Here is an 18928-nt window from a genome sequence, read left to right on the forward strand (position 1 = left end):
CCTAAACCTACCCTCTGCTAGCTTGTGACCGTTATTCCTGGTCACAAGCTGTCGGCAGTTCCCGGCATTGGCCAGGAACTGCCGACAGCAATCCAAGGCGCCATGGAGTCTATGGACACCTAAGTCCCAAATGACTGACAGCAGGCACACAGTATTACCTTGCATCTCCTGCACGGACAACAAGCCCAGCTGGAGGAGATCATCAGGGTATGCACCCAGGAAACTGAGGCACAAATTCAACTCTTTTCCTGCCAGCAGGATTTGTGTGAAAAAAACTGAAGCCCAACAGATGTCATTGGGGAGAGAAGGAGAAGGGGACAGGCTTCCCTGGATGTCCCCAGAAGACGACATGGAAACCTACTTAGAAGCCACTAAAAGTTCCAGGCTCAGAAGGGGGACCGTCCCCACCTGCTGGCTCAGATCCTTAGGGGTTTGGCAGAGCAGTGGCTATGACTAGAGACCCAAACACTCCAGGAAGTTTCATAGTAGTTTGGGGTCAGAAGGGACCTGAAAAGATCATCTAGTCTGACCCCCCACCACTGGCAGGAGCACACACTGGGATCACAAATCTAATTGCAGCCTTCGAGCGTGCCTACCTCTCCCCACATCTTGGTGTCATTGGCAAACTTGGACAACGTGTTTTCCACCCATTCCTCCAAGTTGCTGATGAAGATGTTGAACAGTGTAGGCCCCAGGACCGAGCCCTAGGGGACCCCACTATTCACATCCTGCCAGGTCAAGTATGACCCATCCACCACCACTCTCTGGGTGCACCCCATCAGCCAATTTTTGACCCATCCAACTGTGTAGGCATCAATGCCACAGTCACTCAATTTATTAATGAGAATGACAGTGTCAAAGGCCTTCTTAAAGTCCAGAAAGACTACGTCCACAGTGACACCATCATCCAGGGATTTAGTTACCTGGTCATAGAAGGCCATCAAGTTGGTCTGGCAGAACCTGCCTTTGATGAACCCATGTTGATTTCCCCTGGACATGATCTCCCCTGCTGGCCCCTCACAGATGTGATCCTTGATAATTTTTTCAAGGATTTTCCCCAAGACTGATGTGAGGCTTATGGGCCTATAGTTTCCTGGGTGTCCTCCTTTCTCCCTTTCTTATAAATGGGGACCACATTAGCTAGTTTCCAATCTCTGGGCACCTGGCCCCTGCACCACAATCGCTCGTATAGCCAGGCCAAGGGCACAGCAATGACCCCTGCCAGCTCCCTCAACAACCGTGGGTGGAGGGCTCGCAGATTTAAAAACATCCAGTCCTTCCAGAAGATCCCTAACTACATCTGCACAGATCTGAGGCCTGACAGCGCTACCCCCAAGATTGCCCCTACCTGTGGTGGGAGAGCTGTCCTGGTCCCTGTCCAAGAAAACAAAGGCAAAGAACTTGTTAAATTTTCAGCTTTCTCGTCTGGCATAGCCACAAGATTACCATTTGAGTCTAGCAGGGGTCCTACATTACCTGGTGCCCTCTTCTTATTCCCAATGTATTTGAAGAAGGACTTTTTGTTGTCCTTAATCCTGGTCGCTAGCCTGAGCTCCACCCCTGCCTTGGCCTTCCTAATAGCCCTCCTACACTCAGAGGCCAAGGAGGAGTATTTCTCCTTGGTGACAGCCCCTCCCTTCCACCAGGTGCACACCTCCCTTTTGGCCCTCAGGCATTCTTGAATGCCTTTGCTGAGCCATGGGGGTTTCAGAGCACTCTTACCCCGCTTCTTTCTCTTGGGGACTGTCACACTCTGAGCCTGGAGGATCATCCCCTTAAGGTATGACATGTCTCATGGACTCCCATATTCTCTACCTTTTGGGCCCTCAGTGTCTCCCCCACTAATCTCCTAAGTTCACTGAAGTTGACCCTTCTGAAGTCAGGGGCTTTAGTCTTGGTATAAGCCCTCAACACCCTGTGCTGGATGGTGAATTCCAGCAGGCGATGATCACTGTAACCCAGGTAGTTAAGGACCTGCATTCCCCTCACCAGGTCATCCCCAGTGGCCAAGACCAGGTCCAGCAAGGCATCTCCCCTAGTGGGGCTGTGCACCTCCTGGATAAAGTGGAGGTCCTGTATTTCAGCTAGGAACCTATGCGAATGGTAAGACCTGGCTGACTGGTCCTCCCAGCAGATGTCTGGGTAGTTTAGGTCCCCCATGACAATGGCATCCCTAGACCTAACTGCCTCCAAGTACTGGATCTTATAATAGCAATTTCTGACAGACCGTAGCAGTAGCTCACAGCATTGGTTTCACATCATCAACCCAAGACAGTGGAAGAAGCTCTGCAGTTAGCCAGAAGGGCTAACCTTCTGGGGGGACCCAGTGACAGGACCCCAACAGATGGGATCCAACCAGGGCCAATGGGGTGAGAGCGTATGGAGCCTCTCCCTGGACTTGAGATTCCAAGGAGATAGTGTGCTTCAGATGTGGGGAGAAATGGCACGTATCCTGATTCTGCTCACGGAGGTCCCAAGTCGAGATGCCTATAGATAATTACCACGACAAGAAGACAGATTGCAGCTTTGGTCGACATAAGGAGTGTGGATGCCAAGACAAGCCTGTGGTTGAGGTTAGGGTGTGGGACACCACTATCCCCACCATTGTTGACAACAGCTGCTTGCAATCAATGATCTGTGCATGTGGTTGGAACTTTAAATAATTAAGTTGAATTTAGTTTAGAATATTTCAATATGAATTTAATGATTTGATCTCTGTCTTCTAGAAAATAGCTGCTTGACCCCATTTTGTAGTGCTCCTGGCTTGACACAAGTGAATGAACTTTGTATGCCCTGGGCATGAGAGAGGTTTGGGTGAAGGGATGAGTGAAAAGTGAATGGGAGTTTTTGCATGAGAACAAGGAGGAAGGATGTAACTGTTTTTGTAAGCAACGAGGCGCCAGATGTGTAAATTACCAGCCAGTAACTAACAAACAGCTGAAGAATCCTTCTGAAGCCCAGGGGCACACAGAAGATAACAGAGGAAGGAATGCTGCCATGTGGGCAACAAGAACACTTCAAGGCTGAGACCCATTTTTATGACCAGTATGACCTCGAATTGAGATAAGAAGCAGATGGATGCAAAACAACTGTTAAAACACAGACTATGAATGGAAAAACTCCAAAATGCTGAACAAAGACTGGCAAACCCTCTAAAAGGGAAACCCAAATGATGCCAAGCAGGGGAACTTTCTGTCTTCCTTTCCGGAGCACAGACATGTCTGTTTTTCATCCCATTCCAACTGCTGTCTTCCACCACCATCATCATCATCATCTCAGCTACTCAATGAGCATGGTGTTGGCCACCCTGTGCTAACATTGAGCAACTCTTACTGGTAACCATATCTGTTGTCTGTTTGTATATAAGGAATGGTTGTTTTGTGTGTGTGTGTGTGTGTATGTTTGTGCATGATGATGTGCATGGTAATCACTGTGTTTGTATGAATGGTGTGCCAGGACCTCTATGTCTAATCCATGTAATCAAAAAACACAGCATTTTGCTTTATCCCCCTTTATAAAGTCTCGCTTGTGATTTAAGCAACTGATGATTTGTGTAACATGCAGACCTCTTCCCGTCCCATCTGGGGAGCCCCAAGAGCCCGGTGAGCATGGTCTGCACCCACGGGGCCTCATACACTTATGAGCATTGGTGCATCCAGGTCACAGTGCTGGGACGTACAAAAGATATTGCCGTGGGCCTAATAGAGACCCTCCCCTGCCACATACTCTCAGGAGTGGATTGGCCTCACCTGGAGGAGGTGGTCACCTGGGTCTTAACCAAGAGACATGGTGGCTGGAGGAAGGACCCAGGGGCAGCTTGCTTCAGGACTCTGGAGGAGGAAAAGGAAGAAAGCCTAAATATTAAACAAATCAGTGGAGACAGATACTTCTGGGATGAGCAAAGACAAGAGCCCCTGTTCCAGAACATCTGGTGGTCCCAACTGGCCAAGAATGAAGAGGGAGTGGTGGACCCCTGGAAGGCAAGACAGAGTCCTCAGTCTGAGGTAAGAGGGGGCATCCTCTATTGGGTGGAGGAGCAAGAAGATGGGGAGAAGAGGCACCAGATCCTGATTCTCTGGAGGTACTGGGAGGCCCTGTTGTGGGTAGTGCACGTGCTCCCCATGGGGAGACATCTGGGCTGGGACAAAACCTAAGCACACATGAAGTGGTGAGTCTTCTGGCCTGGCCTCAATAAGATGGTGGAGAAATTTGGCATAGAGTGCCCCGACTGCCAGAGGACAGGAAACCTGCTACTTGATGACTGAACGGGAATGCTTAGCCATCTGATGGGGGAGTAGAACTCTTTCATTATTACGTTATAGGGCGAGAATTTGTACTGATCACAGATCATGCCCCTGTGCGCTGGCTGTGAACAGTTAAGCTGGATAATGCCTGGTGATGAGGTGGTCCCTGGCCTTACAACCCTTTTATTTTACAGTAACATACTGAGCAGGAAGGAAGAACAGGAATGTCAATTTCCTCTCTCGCACAGAAGAAAGATGAGATAACACCACGGAGCACCAGGCTGATGCCAAACGAAGATGCCAGCTTCAGAGGAGCCTTTTTTCCTCTCCTTTTCTTTTATTATAATTGTTTGGGGGTGTTCTTTCTTTTTTCTCCCCCGAGACAGTGCTGAACTGAGGGGGGAAGTGTGTAACAGAGGCTCAAGCAGGAACCCTCTTACTGAGATAGTTTCAGGTATGGATGACCCAAGAATGCAGCCTGCCAGGTGAAGGGAGTTACACACCAGGGGAAAGCAGGGTGATTAGCTAGCCATGGCTAGTATAAAACCAGTGGCAGGGCAAACACATTTGGCCTTTGGACATTGGAGGAAGTATGAGGACCGCCGGGACCTCAGAAGAAGGAAGATGAGCAGCCTGACCTGAGATCCAGAAGGGTGTCAGGACAGCGGGACTCCGGACGACACTCCAGGTCAGCTCCAAAGCAAACTACTGCCCCAGGAACTGCAGTAGCTCTGGTCAGTGCAGGGAAGGACCGCGGGGCTCTAGGAAGTGGCTGCAGGGAACCCCGGGAGAGGAAGAAAGTCCCCGGGATGGGACACAGGGTGGCAGGAGCTAAACTAAGCCCTGGCCCCACTGAGACCCCATGATGTCAAAGCAGCAATCCAGATGGTGACAGAGCAGCCGGGGCAGCTCCTGGCATGAAGCTTGAGAGATGCAGAGAACACGCTCCACAAGCGAGGCAATAATGGCCAAAAACACGTTGATTATTAAATACCTATGGGGCATCCAGCGCCAAGTTCTCTTATTGGCTGCTCAGGCTTCCCTCGCTAATGAGGTAATTAGAGAGGCTATTGTTGCAGTGCAGCCTCCTGCTGTTTCAATAAAGGCTACATTGTGAGAACTGACTACCTGGGTCGCACTGGTGATTCCTGGCTTTGATATTACCACTGAACCCTTCTCCTTTTTTCTTTCCATCCAAGTCGTGGCAGGAAAGTCTAGAGGGAAGCGGAGCTAGGATTGACCCATCCGCTCTTAATATCATTGGCAGTTAGTTCAACCCATTGATAAAGCACATTTTAACAGGTCTCTATTAGTCTTTGTGTTGACTTTTTAGTTCTAAGTGATCTTTTCAGTTTCTTTGCATTCTCAATCCTTATTAGTTTAGTTCTTGTTTGGTTTCCTTGTTGAGATGTATCTATTTCTGTGTCATTTTCAATCTCCTCTGTCATTTCTTGTTGTTTTGATGTTATCTGTGTTCCTTTGGTGAAACTTCTGATGCTGCTTCTTTTCTCCCCTTTACAAGCTGTAAGTGTTGTCTGTTCCTCCTTAACACCTGTCCTTCCAGTGTGATTACTGTATAGGATCTGGGAGCTACTTGATGGGAAAGCAGAGCTTTTTGTTTCCACATTTGTCCATCTGAAATAAGCACCATATCTTTGTTGCACTGTTGTGGTAATTCCCTGGAACCCCTGCCATAGTACCATTTTTGTTGGAGTTTGTTGACTTTTTTAATGCTTTCATGTTTTGCTTTTCATTCCGATAAGCATCATCTACAAGATCTGGCAGCCTTATTTTGAGTTTCCTTTTAAACAGCATTTCTCCTATGGACAATCCATGTTTCATGAATGTTGTCCTGTAATTTAAAAGTGACAGGTAAACATCAGTGTGTGAATCCGTAGCTTTTTAAACAATTTCTTCACTATTTGTACTCCATTTTCCACCAGACTATTGGATTGTGGGTATTTAAGACTTGAAGTATTATGATGGAATCCATATTTGTTTGCAAACTCTTTAAACTCAAGACAGTTGAACTGAAGTCCGTTGTCTGTTCTCACAATTTGTAAAATCGTATGTCTAGCAAAAATCAATTTGATGTGAGTTATGACATGGTTTGCTGCTGTACTTTTGAGAAATGCAATTTCAGGACAGTGAGAATAATAATCCAGCACCGATACTTATTTTTTCCCTGCAAGTCTGAATAAGTCAATGCCCACTTGATACCACAGAGCTACAGGCTCCTCTGTGACCTTCATGGGCTCTTTTCTTTGTGCTGCTCTGTACTTTACAGCATCTTCTATGTTATTATTTAGGGTGGGCCAATATAGCGCACCCCTTGCTCTCCTTTTGCATTTTTCAATGCCTAGATGCCCCTAGTTTATTGTTTAACATGCCCTTTTTAACACTGCTGGAACAACAAGTTATGGGCCTTTGAACAAAATGCCATGCAGTAGTGACCGCTCATCCTTGAATTGAGAATCGGAGCTAGGTATATGTTTTCCAGGCTAACTAGAACAAATAGCTGTTATCACTTTTTGCAATATGGCATCCTGAGCAATAGCTTCTGTAATTAGTACCCGCATTTTATCTGTGACAGGAATCACTCTTAATTAGATGAACATATACGATGTCTGAGTCTGGAATTCTGTCATTTTCCATTGTGTCATATGCTCTGGACAACACATCTGCAATAAGTAGATGTTTTCCTGGTGTGTGCTGTACATCTAGATCAGGGGTGGGCAACTATTTTGGGTGGAGGGCCACTTACAGAATTTTGGCAAACCATCAAGGGCTGTATGACAGGCAGCTGGGGCAGATATATTATAATTTTATATTAATTTTCTAAATTCTGTAGGGGCCTCACAGGCTGGATAGAATGGCCTGGTGGGCCGCATCCGGCCCACTGGCCACATTTTGCCCACCCCTGGTCTACATTGTACATTTGCAGTTGAAAAAAAAGTCCCTGGATGGATGTCATGTCTGATAACCCCTTCTTTGCCATAGTTACCAAAGGTTTATGATCAGTTTCAGCTATCACAGGCTTCCCATAGATGAATACATGAAATTTCTCACAGCCATATACGAGAGCTAAACTTTCCTTCTCAATTTGTGCATATGCCCCAGATGCATATGCCACTGGTCTCCAGCTATCCCCATGTTTTCTTAAGCAAGACTGCTCCAACGTCTTCTTTAGAAGCATCTGTTGACAATTTAATGGATCTTTTAGGGTCAGAGTATTTTAGTACTGGAGCTTTCATTCTTTTTTACCTCCCAAGTTTTTAAATTCATGTTCCCATATCCACTGAGCATTCTTTTGTAGGTCTCTTCCTCTGTTAAGTTAGGTAGATATTTCCCTAAAAAATGAACATTCCCAGTAATCTTTTCACTCCTTCCTTATCTGTAGGAGGTGGCACGTTTGTAATGGCTTTAACACTTGCAGAATTGACTTGCACCAATTTCTCAGAGAGTTTTTCTCCCAGATACATTATATCCTTGACCCTGAATTTGCATTCTTGTTTGTTCAGTTTCAAATCTGCTCTACAAGCTTTTTCTAGTGCCTTCCTTAGCCTTAGGTCATGTTCTTCCATAGTATTTTCCCAAACTAATACAACTTCAATATAACCATAGTTCCATCAAGACCTTCAAAAATTTATTGTACCTTTCTGTGAAATACTTCAGATGCGGAATACAGTCCAAAAGGAAGTCTATGAAAGCAATACCTTCTGAAGGGGGTACTGAAGGTACATAATCTAATGTTATTCTTTTCTAGGGGAACTTGCCAAAACCCAGAAGAGGCATCCAAAGTGGAGAAATATTTAGCTTCTGCCACATTGCCAAAAACATCGCCCCTGGTCAGAACGGGAAAATGCTCCCTTTTAATGTATCTGTTCATTTGCTTAGGATCCAAACACAATCTCAAGGATCCATTTTTTTCTATTACGAAAAGTGAAGAAACCCAAGCAGTTGGTTGCTCTACTTTTTCAATGATGTCCATGTTAACTAATCTAACTTCTTTTTCAGTTTCTTTCTTAGTACAAGTGGAAGGGACCTTGGAAGATCATCAAATCTAGTCCCCTGCACCAACTGGGCATCAGGTGACCCCAGCAAGAAGACTGTCTAGTCTCCTCTTGAAGTTTTCCAGGGTAGGTGATTGCACCACTTCTGGAGGAAACTTATGCCACAGTCTGGACACCCTGACTGTGAAGAAGTTTTTCCTAATGTTGAGTCTGATTCGGTCTTCCAGGAGTTCATGGCCATTACTCCTAGTTTTCCCCTCATGTGCCCTGATGAACAATTGCTCACTGAACCCTTGATGTACTCCCTTAGTGTAGCGGTAAGCTGCTACCAGGTCCCCTCTCAGCTTTCTTTTCTTCCGGCTGAATAGTCCCAGATCCCTCAGCCTTTCCTCGTACAGCTTGCCATGTAAGACTCTGATCATACGGGTGGCTCACAGTACCCCAGATGTGGAGTACTCTGAAATAAGGCACCTCAAAGGTTAGACTGCTGTTGTATACAGATTGTTTTTGCCATCTCAGTTTTGAATTTGGTCACTGCACTCATTAATACTATAAAAAACAATATATGTCCTTTCACACCTTGTACCAGAGACATCAAACATATGACCCATAATGCCTGTCTGGCCCACCTGGCTCACAGCACAGCCAGAATTTGGGGGCAGAACAAGGAGGGGTGGGGGCCCACCACTGAAATCTCTAGTACAGAGCCCTATTAGGGACACATGACAGTAGCAAGGAACAACCTTCACTATCATGTCCATCCGTAGCTCACAAAGAGCCCCACAGTCTGGATCTGGCTTAAGATAACAGGTAACCTTCCTTTACCTTACATAAGTTCCTGATCCTGAAATTTTTTAGCTTAGAAAGCTATTTATTAGAGAGGTCACCATTATCCAGGAAAGCTTGAGGTGATTTACAATAAGAGACAAGGTAATTTAAAATAACTTATTAAAATATGTTAGCATAGCAAATCTGCACTCCTGACCCAGGAAAATATCCATCAGTTTTTATCAGGGGTTTTGCCAAAATATGAACTGCATAGCAAAGTATGTAGCAATTAAACTAATCCTTATACTGTTCCATTGATTATTTTTCCTACCTACTGCAATCATAAACAAAACCTACATTTATAGTAAAGGGGGGGGGAGGGAATTGAGACGCAAGTTACTTTTCCTCTGTGCGCTCAATAGTGCTTGGTGGATAAATCATTTTCAGTGTCTAGAACAGGAGCTGTCAGCCTGCCACAAGTGGCCTAGGCAACCTCTGTGCATGGCCTGTGACAGATGAGGGAGAGGACAAGCAGCACAGTGCCAGATAGGGCAGGAAACAAAGTAGAGCACCAAATGGAATAGGGAACATGGGGAAGGAAGCAAAACACAGAGCATAAGATTGAGAAGGGAATACAGACCAGGAAGCAGAAAGCAAAGCAGTAGCTTGGGCAAGGAAAGGGGATGGGGTGTAGGCACACTTGCCAAAAACGTTGGTCTAGAGCATGCCTTGAAACTCATCATGAAACACTTTTTCTATGTTCTTGCTTTCTAGTAACTCAGTGGCATCAATTCTCTTAATCAAACCTAGGGTTTCACATATTTACAACACAATAATTGGCACTACTTTTCCTGGGACTGTTACAAATTGAATTTTTACTATATTAACTTGTGTCTAACATGCAGTGCACAAACATCTTGATTGCAATTAAGTTCCCATTATATGTTCTAAGTCTCACTTTCGTATTCTCATAGTACACAGATTTAGTTTTCATTTTTTTGAATAATGCATTCTGGTATTACATTGACATGTAGCCCTGTATCTAATTTAAAAGTTACCATTAGTCCATTGGTATCCAGGAGGGTTGTCCAATCCTCAGAAGAATGAACTTCTTTTTGCATTGTGCCAATGAGGAATTCTTCATTTTCCTCATTGCACAAAGCATGCATCTGCTGTTTCTTGTGTGTTGCATCCTGCTTTTGGCAAACTCTTGCAAAGTGATTGAATTTTTTTCATTTGTTGCAGCACTTGTCAAATGCAGGGCAGTGCATGGGTTTGTAGTAACTCCCACAGCATATACAGCTGACCATTATTTCTTCAAGCAATTGTCTTTGGGCTCCACTTACCTGCTTCATAGTGATATCCTCCTTTCTGTACTGTTTGTGTTGCCTTAGATTTTTGCAGTCTTATAATCCTGTCTAGTTCAGCTTTTATTTGCTATCTCAGCTGCTTGGCAAATTCTAACTACCTTTTCCAAATTAAGCTCAGGATCCTCTAGCAGTCTTTTCCTGAGGCTTATATCCTTTATCCCTAATACTATTTGGTCTCTGATCATGGACTCTTTTAGGTCTCCAAAGCTGCATGTCTGGCTCAGCAGTCTGAGGTCTTTGACAAACTCCTCTACTGTCTCACATTCTTTCTGCTATCTCATGTGGAAATTATACCATTCAAAGGTTTCATTTTGTTTGGGTACACAATATTCCTCAAACTTTTTTATTACTGTGCCATAGCTTTTCTGTTAAGCTTCTAACATTTGCACGCTATTATAAAGAGACAGAGCTTCTGGGCCTGCTATATTTTAAAAAGTAGCTACCTTGAGTGAATCTTCTTTCTCTGTAGCTCTACTGGCTGTCATATATATGGTGAAGCTCTGCTTAAATTTCTTCCAGTTTTCTGCTGTATTGCTAGACAGCTTTAACTCTTCTGGCATTCTGAGATGTTCAATTTTTTTGTCTTTGTTCACACCCCAGTCCTGGTATCATGTGTTGTCCTCAAAAGACCAAGGAGTTAACCTTATAGAATGATAACGCTTTTTTATTTAGAGAGAAGTGCCTTGTCTACAGTTCTGCTGATCCCTCCTGCAATCCCCAGGCAAACGTAACAACTTCTATATAACACTCTTAAAGGTATCCACACACATAACTCTAGTACTCCAGAGTCTGCACTGGCTCCCAATAGGTTTTTGGACACAATTTAAGGTGCTGGTTTTGACCTATAAATCCCTAAATGGTTTGGGCTTCACACAGCTAAAGGACCATCTTCTCTCTTATCCATCTCCAATTCCTAAGGCCAAATGAGAGCAACTTCCTGCAAGTAACATCAATCCTTGGTGAAAATGCATGGGAGGTTGTTCTCAGAAGTCATTCCTTTGCTTTGGAACTCCCTTTCCCCTTCATGAAGGCCTGCCAGTGTCCGAGCCGGGACAAATTTCAGAAGTGCTGTAAGACCTTTCTATTTCGGCAGGTATTTAGCAAACAAAGCTAGGCTGAGATATTGTTTAAGGGGTTTCTGTTTTATGTTGATATTCCAGTTCAGACTTAAGTAGTTTTGTCATTTTCCTATTTTATAAGCATTCTGTTCCCCTTATTGTAAGCTACCCTGAATCTTGGGAAGGGCTGCATACAACTAGAATTAATCAATAAATAAATCCAGGCATGGGCAGTGAGTCAACAATATTAGTCCTTAGGCAATAATAGTGGGCACAGTAAAATCTTAGTAAAATAGTTGTCATGGCTATGAGGCCAGTTGCCCCTCTTTCTTTCCTTGCGGGAAGAAAATGCACCCCATGCATTTGATAGGTTTCAAGCCTCCAACCTTTCCTTCTTCTGCAGGTAAAACTCCACAATTCACCTACTTGCAAAGCATCAGCTGGGCTACAGCCCATAGGGGTTCAGCAGACCAAATTCGGGTTGGAGCCTACAGAGAAGCCCTTTAGTTACCCTAGCTTACCTTACAATAACTTGTTCATGTTGCCATACCCTTTGTTGGCATAAATGAATACTATCATTGAAACTCCACCTCTCTCTCTCTTCCAGATAACAATACAGGCATCCCCTGCTTAGCACTTTTAATTGGTTCCTGAAAAACTGAGCGTTAAGCAGAACAGTGTTAAGCAAAATCCATTTCCCCACAGGAATTAATGTAAATAAATATAATTTGTTGCCAGGGTGCCCAGCAACAGTGATTTGAGCACCTGGTAGCTCAGGGCCAGCACAACCGGCACCATGCAGTTGCTGTCCGCCTGGGCCCAGGCCGCGGAGGTAGTGCTGTTGGTCCCTTCCAAGCTGGGTGGCAGGCAAGGGTGCAGTCACAGCCACCACTGTGGTCACTCCAGGCCAGATCCCCCTTCTCCCTGCTGACACAGCCCAGCCTGGCTTCATAGATCTCCTGCCAGCTGGCCCCCACCAGTCCTGGCCCCATGGCACCGGCATGGGCCCCATGCACATTCCCACCCGCCCACTTGCTGCCACTCACCTCCCCACGTGCCACTGCCATTTCTCCACTTTTCTGACCACCACTTAATCCCCCCCCCCCATACCTGCCCACCCAACACTCTGGTACTACGTCCCAGAGCATTATAACAAAACTCACTAAGTGGCATCAGGTATGAATGTAAAATGAGCATTATAACGAAATAGTGCTAAATGAAACAGCTTAAGCAGGGGTTGCGTGTACTCCCATTCTCTGTTTTGTCTCCTAAAACAAGTTCTGATTGGTGGAACAACCAGCAGAACATCCGGCAAGTAGACGGGGTGTAGGGGAGGCAGAGCCCCGAGGAACACCATGGCATGAACGTGAGTACCTCCATCACCAGGTCACCTGAGAAGAGGAACACCACTGAACCCCTCCTTTCATCCAGTAACAATTCATGGCAGGCAAGTTGAGGGGCACTCCAGGCAAGGGGGGTGGTACAGTATTCACAGTGCCCACTAGAGACACCACAGTGGTGCATTGGCCAGGAACAGAACATCAATGAATCTATGCATCTATGAACAGAATTTTTTACATTAGCGGATCAGTGATCCCAACCCAGGTTGAAGCAGACATGCAGGTGCCGGCTGTAGCTCATGCAGAGCCCCTAACACAAGCCATCCAAGCAATACGGCAGGTGCTTGAGATACAGCAACTGCAGAGGGCCCACCAGCAGGAGTGGATGCAGCGTAATGCCACCCTGTTTAAGATGCTGCAAATGATGCAGGATGATGACCCCAAGGCCTATATAGAGGCACTCGAGAGAACAGCCCTTCAGACCGGGCTAGATCACACTCAGTGGGCCCACCAGTTGGGTGCCCTGGTGGTAGACCAAGCCCAAGCAGCCTACTGGGCCCTGTTGAAGGAGGATGCCCAAAACTACAGTGAAGGCTGTGATCCTGTACCAGCTCATGATTTCCCTGGAGAGCCACAGGCAGGCCTTCCAAGCCCAAAAATCCAAAGAAGTCAGGAGGCCTCGCAGTTTGCTCCAGTACCTGCAAGATGCACTCAATAAATGGCTTCCTGCGGGCCAGTTCGATCGGGATGGTGTCATTGACCAGGTCCTGTTGGAATAATTCCTCTGGAACCTGGAGGAGGACACCCAGGTGTGGGTAAGAAGGCACCAACCCTGAACAAGTGAAGAAGCCTCATAGAGGCTTTTGCCAACTCAGACAACGAGCGTGGTTGGGGGCGAGGCCTCCATCCCCCGATCAGGAGCACAACTACAGAAAAAGAAAAGAGGATAGGTCTGCAGAAGAGGATGTCAAGGGGTGTAGTTTGCTAGTGCTGTGGTTGAGCCAGTCATATAGTGAGAGAATGCAGACTGGGCTTTAGCGAACTGGGTCGCAGATTGGCAATACCCACCCTGCCACAAGAGAAGGCAAAGAAGCTGACAGAAGTGAGCCCATGGATTGCAGTTTTGGTTCTACCTCACAAGAGGGAGGCTGGGATCACCCTGTCGTGACGGCCTGGATTGGGGATCAAGAGGTATGAGCAACCCTAGACATGGGATGCCCACAGTCCCTGCTCCATGCTGACTTGGCTCCTAAAACAGGGGTGAGGGAAGCTGGACAGTTCGTGATGACCTGAATCTGAGGTGGCAAGATGCACTTGCAGAGCTGTTACCTCCCCTTGAAGGTAATGGAGTTCTGAGGCGAGCTATGGGTCAGCCTGGCCCCAACATTGGCCTGTGAGATGATCTTGGGCCAAGAACGGAGGCCATTTTACACAGTACCTGAATATGTGAGAGCAACCAAGAAGGAGAGAATGCGATTAAGAAGAGGGGAGGGTTGGGTCAGAGAAACCGCCTCCCCACAGTGTGAATCTGTCCAGGATAGCACTGACATGGAGCAGGTGGCAAGCGCCACACAGTTCTGTCAGGCCCAACAGGAAGACTCAGAGCTGCAATGGCTAGTGACAGAGGACCCAGGAGAGGGGACATCCAGGAGCCATCCTGATTTTGAGGTAATAGGGGGACTACTATACTGGGTCCAGAGGGGTCAGGAGGGGATGGCAGAAAGGCAGCAACTAGTGGTTCTGTCTTCACTTCACTGACAAATTTGGAGATTGGTGCATGACTTCCCACTAAGCGGTCATTTAGGGTGTACCAAAACCCAGGCGAGACTAGTCCGGGATTTCTTTTGGCCCCGTCTGTAAGAAGATGTAGAGAGATGGGGTGTGGCCTGTCCACAGTGCCAGAGAGCCCAGGAATGGAGACCTCAAAGGGCACCTTTGCAACCCATGCCCATAATTGAGACACCATTCTCCCGCGCAGCGCTCGATATTGTGGATCCCCTCCCAAAATCTCATGTAGGGTACAAATATGTGTTAGTCCTAGTGGGTTACATCACACAGTTCCCAGATGCAGTTTCACTTAGGTCTATTACGGCTACTTGTTTGGCGGAAGAACTCCTAAAGTGGATCGCCCATGTGGGAATCCCATAAGAAATACTCACCAACCAGGGGACCAATTTTATGTTGGGCATAATGAAAGCTCTTTGTAGCACCCTGGGCATCACCCACCTGAAAACATCGGTTTATCACCCCCAGACTAACAGCTTAGTAGAGAGGCTAAATGGAGCCATCAAAAGGATGCTCAGGCAGTATGCACAGGAGGACTCCCGTAGATGGGACACCATATTGACCCCACTATTGTTTGCCCTATGAGATGCACCCCAAGAGTCGACACAGTTCTCACCCTTTCAGCTAGTACGCAGCCACGGTCCTCAAGGTCTGTTACAGATCATCCGAGAAGAATGGGAAAAGCCAGTGGGATCAGGAATAGTAGCCAAAAAGTACCGACAGGAGCTACAAGATCACAGCAACAAGGCCCAGTAGATCGCTTGCCAGAATCTTCAAGTCACACAAGAACACCAGGAGACCCAGTATATTGAAGAATGAAGCCCAGAACATTCCAGCCAGGGGATATGGTATTAGTCTCACTTCCAGCTTCAGTGAGTAAGCATCTTGCGATATGGTAAGGCCCATTTAAGGTGACCCGCCAGGTCGGTCCGGTAGATTATGAGGTGCTCAAGACCGGACACCGCCGCGAGTGCCAAATTTATGTCAACCTCAAAGAATGGAGGGCTCCACAAGGCTGGCTGGTGAAAAACAAAGAGGCAGGGAAGGAGCTGGAACTCCCCTGCCCAGAGTTAGGGGATCCATATTGAAGGGGCAAGGGCAGCCAGGGGAAGATTTGAATGCCATTCAACAGCAGGAACTGGAGGGGATGATAGAAACCTTCCGGGACATGTTCCAAGAAACCCCGGGATGAGCACAGGGAATCGAGCACAATATCACAGAATCATAGAATCATAGAAATAGGAAGGGACCTTGTAGATCTTCCAGTCCAACCCCTCGCCTCGGCGGGAGAAAAGACTGGACTCAAATGAGTCCAGCCAGATAGTCATAAAGCCTCTTCTTAAAGATCCCCAGGGTAGGAGCCAGCACCACTTCCCGGAACTTGGTTCCAGCTCCTAGCCGCCCTAACTGTGAAGTAGTTCTTGCGGATATCTAATCTAAATCTACTCTCTAATTATTTGTGTCCATTGTTGGTTGTCATGCCAGGGGGCGCTAGGGGAAACAGTGTCTCCCCTAAACCCTTCTGATCCCCCCTAGTGAGTTTATAGACAGTCACCAGGTCCCCCCTCAACCTTCTCTTGTGAAGGCTGAACAGGTTTAGGTCCCACAGTCTTTCATTGTAGGGTCTTCCCTGTTGTCCTCGGATCATGAGGGTGGACCTCCTCTGAACCCTTTCAATGTTGTCCACATCCCTCCTGAAATGGGGCGCACAGAACTGGACGCAGTACTGCAGCTGTGGCCTGACCAGCATCTCATAGAGGGGGAGGATCACCTGTGGATCCAGTTAACCCTGCCAACCGTCACCTCGCATCGTCGGCCCGTGTTCATCTTGGAGTCAATAATGACTCCAAGATCCCTTTCTGCCTCTGTGCTCTCAAGAAGGGAGTTTCCCATTCTACAAGTGTGCTGCTGGTTTCTACTGCCTAAGTGCAGCACCCTGCACTTGTCAGTATTGAAACGCATCCCGTTTATGTTAGCCCACCCCTGTAACCTATCCAGATCTTGCTGCAATCTTTCCCTCCCTAGTAGTGTGCTCACCTCACCCCAAATTTTGGTGTCATCAGCGAAGTTAAACACGCTGCATTTCACCCCGTCATCCAAATCGCTGATGAAGAAATTGAACAGCGCAGGCCCAAGGACTGAGCCCTGGGGGACTCAGCTGCCCACTTCCCCCAGGTTGAATATGACCCTTAAGCCAATCTGCAATCCATCTGACTGTGTAGGCATCAATGCCACAGTCACCTAGTTTTTTAATGAGGATGGGGTGGGAGATGGTGTCAAAGGCCTTGCTGAAGTCTAGAAAGACTACGTCCACGGCGACACCTGCATCCATTGCCTTTGTGACCTGATCATAAAAGGCAATCAGGTTGGCCCTGGCAAGGATAACCTCATCGTGGATTTTCTCTCTAGATACATCAGTTCGGAGGAGCCAGCCATGGAGGCATGCCAAGCACAGGAAAGGGAACACCAGGCTATTCAGGAGGCCATACAAAATGTCAAAACGCCACAAGGCATCTTAAGGGGGGAGGTCTGTGGCAGCAAGAAGCCCCCACAGGCACCAAGGGGACTGGGGGTAACCTTGAGTGCCCCCACAGTAAACAAACAGACCCCCCACACCCCAGAGGACTTACCTCTAGGACAGCACCCGGAAACAGAGGTGCAGCCACGCGAGCCAGCATTACGCCGGCTCTTTAAACAGCTTCTCCCGAGGTGAGGCAGTGTTGGGTTAATTGTGGCAGCTTAGGACACCACTGCGGGAAGTTTAAAAGCCTCACCAGAAGTTGGCAAGGGCAGACGAGAGAGAGAGAGAGCCAGCAGGGAGCATGCCTGACTGGCAGCACCGGCAGCTCCACACGCTGGCAGTAGCAACCTGACAGACACTGCTCCGCTGCAAAGGTGGGGGTAGCCATGTCAGGCATTAAGCTGGGGATGGACTATCCCCAGCCCAGCAACCTTAGAATTTATTGGGAGCATCCCTCTTCCAAGGAGGGGGAGGAAGGACGCCGAGAAACCAAGGAGCGCAATCCTTTGGGATCAGGGACTGAGGCTCCAGTAACGATAACACTTAGGTGACAGGCCAGTTGCCTGGAGTAGATGCCAGACCCCCCCAAACAAAGGGGTCTCATGGAGATTGGCGGAGCAACCAGTGGAACATCTGAACGGTTGGCGAGTGGACAGGGTGTAGGGGAGGCAGAGTCCCAAGGAACACGGCAGCACGAACGTGAATACCTCCATCACTGGGTCACCCGAGAAGAGGAACACCCTTGAACCCCTCCTTTCACCTAGTAACAAGTCATAGCAGGCGAGTTGGGAGGCACTCTGGTCAAGGAGAGTGGTAAGGGACTCACACCACCCACTAGAGACGCCACAGTACCAAACTCACAAGAACAAAAAACCCCATAGGAAATTTTGTCCTGTTAAATCAAGAAAAGATCAAGATTTATTAAAAGATGTGTTCATAAGCAGAAACTAGAAAAACAGAATCACACTGAAATAAGTTATTATAATATGGAAATGAAAGTTCACTTTAGCATCTCTACCCTAAATATCAGCATCTCTCTCATGAAGTTATACTTCCCCATAGTACTCAGTATATAAAATATTTTCAGTTCCTTTTTCTACAATAGCTAAATATTTTGCATCAAAGTTATCCTTGTATATCTTCAGAAGAGTTTGTATGCTGTGCATATACATGTATGTATTGATCTTAATAACTCGATAGTTATTTGTCAAATTTGCAACTGCTTATTTGTCAGTTACCCCTGCTTACTTTGAAGAAGGCGCATCTTTATGTGCACTCGACTGCAGAGTTGTACTGCACACTCATTTAGTACTTGCTTTAGCACATGAGCTACTGCACAGTAGCTTGTTGCTACTGCATAGTAATGGCAGGATCACAGTCCGTGCCTGCCATTGATACATCATAGAATCTCATGTAGACACACCCAGTAGTCCAGTCCATTATTCACCACCTGTGGATGCACTGGGTAGCAGTTCAGCTCTACCTAAGAGCTAGTATAACTCATAGTCCAAGGTTTCCTTTGCTTCACCACCACTGGGGCAATGCTTCACCATTGCTGTTGCTACTCCTTGCTGCTGCTAGGGGGTGCTGCTCCTCATCATTGATGCTCTTTGGGGAGATACTGCTCCTCATCACTGCTGCAGCATTGCTTTTCTTTTGGTTGCAGAGGCAACTCACTATTTTAGATGCAATCTTAGTTCCTTCAGTGTTGTGCAGGTGTCTGATATACCTAGCAAGTACTTTAAGGATTTCATTTCTTTAGGACCAACTGGCTAGTAGGCTCAAACTAAATTCACTAAGATGATTTGTACATTACCGGCACATACTTC

This window comes from Crocodylus porosus, unplaced genomic scaffold, assembly GCF_001723895.1.
Source record: "Crocodylus porosus isolate Cpor-Errol unplaced genomic scaffold, CroPor_comp1, whole genome shotgun sequence".
NCBI classification, from domain to species: domain Eukaryota; kingdom Metazoa; phylum Chordata; order Crocodylia; family Crocodylidae; genus Crocodylus; species Crocodylus porosus.